The 1,893-nt window shown below is 37.0% G+C and overlaps 1 pseudogene; it reads right to left on the reverse strand.

The window, feature by feature from the left end:
• Positions 1-261: 261 nt before the first annotated feature.
• Positions 262-1,122, reverse strand: LOC102837112 (annotated as a pseudogene).
• Positions 1,123-1,893: the final 771 nt, after the last annotated feature.

Below are 1,893 nucleotides of genomic sequence, written 5' to 3' on the forward strand. Positions count from 1 at the left end.
CACCATTTCCATTTGTCTGATCACTATGTCTTATCATAGCATTCCATCCATACTTAGAAACAAGCAAAGGGTGAATTTCCATCTTTAAAAAGTAAACAGGTGTTTTGGACAATACATTTTAGCAAAGGAACCTGGACAACATTTATCAGACATGGCAGGGAATGTTCTCAGTCTGCATTATAAAAAAGGACAGCCAGATACCAACTGCTATGGTAATGAAAAAAAGATGGAAATTTTCAACAAAATGTTTAAACTGATTTCTTAAAGAGACTTCCTCCTCTTCCTGAGATCTTGAATAGCCTCTTGATCTGTCATCTGGAAACAATTCTTCACATAATTGATAATTTAGTTTTCACCTTGGGAAGAGAACCAGTTTTCATATACATACTTGCATTTTTGCTTTAATATTTTGTATAGAACTAGGTCCTTTCAGTGTTTAAGGTGTTTTGTTTTGTTTCTTATTTATTTATTTATTTATTTATTTATTTATTTATTTATTCATTTATTTATTAAGGATTCTTGTCCTTTTGATATTGGAGTGGATGGTTTTGAGTCTTTTCCATTTTTGTTTGACTTTTGTGCATTTTCAGCTGGAGTACCCCATATAGAGTTCTTCACTGGAACGTTTTCATCAATTTTATCATCATCATCATTTCATCTGTAGCAAGCTTTCCTTTTTCTGTGGAACCTGGTTACCGCTTGTAGAGGCAGACCACTTTCTTCATATACTTAAGAATTTCACATCTCCCTCCTCTTCAACATGTGACTCTGAATCTCCAGCCACAGCTACTAAGTGCTGTCCACTAATATGCACAGACCCTCTGCAACTCTTCAACTGTAAGATCTCTGGTGGAATTATTTCAAAGTCCCCAAAGCTGTTTATTTTCAAAGTAGCCAGTCTGATTTTAGTTGGGACACCAACATAATTCATTGCCTCTGTTTCAACAATGTGCAATTCATCCTTTGCACCTGCTCCTAAACTGACAGGTCTTATAGATAACTTGTGCTCATTTTCTTCCTTATTCACCTTAACGTGATCATCTTTATGGGTTTTTAGTTCACAAGCAAAAATATAGTTTGGGGGCATCAAGGACTAATGTCCATATTCATCAAATCTTCCATGGAGGGATGGTGAACACTTAGGTGTTAGAGAAGAGCAGACATAAATGGGTTGCTGCTACTGATATCAGCCACGCAGGATGTAATCACACCCTCTTCCAGTACTGTTTTGTAGTTTTCTTTGTATGGGTCCTTTGTATCTTAAGTTACATTTATTCCTAAATATTTTATCCTTTAGATGACTATTGTAAATGGTATTGCTTTCTTAATTTCTTTTTCAGCACTGTAATTATTAGTTGGAGGAATCCAACTAACTTTTTTTTCCCATATATTGTCTTCTTTAAAAAAAATATATATATATTGTGAATTGAGTGATAGTTCACATGGCAGAGTATCAGCTTTACATTCATCATATCGTATTTTGTTTCATTGCAATGATTATAATCCCCTCCATGCATCATCATTCATTCAACAGCATTTGCTTCCATTCCCTTTGTTTTTATTTATTTATTTTTTATGCACACCGAAGCACTCAGAAATACATAATCTTTCAGACAAGCAAAGGGAACACCCCGAAAGTCTGCCCCCTAGCCACCAGTATACAGTCCCTGTTCCTCCCTGAGTCCAGAGTACCCAACTTCTCCATCTCTCCACGTTATCGTCTCTGTCTCCATCTCTGGCATTTCTGTTTCCCTAGATAGGGTCCCTCACTTGGCTCTTCTCCCTTCATGGTCCCCCCTGTCCCTCCCTGAGTCCAGAGTACCCAGCTTCTCCATCTCTCCATGTTATCGTCTCTGTCTCCATCTCTGGCATTTCTGTTTCTCTGGATAGGGT

Source organism: Chrysochloris asiatica, unplaced genomic scaffold, assembly GCF_000296735.1.
Source record: "Chrysochloris asiatica unplaced genomic scaffold, ChrAsi1.0 scaffold00126, whole genome shotgun sequence".
Taxonomy (NCBI): domain Eukaryota; kingdom Metazoa; phylum Chordata; class Mammalia; order Afrosoricida; family Chrysochloridae; genus Chrysochloris; species Chrysochloris asiatica.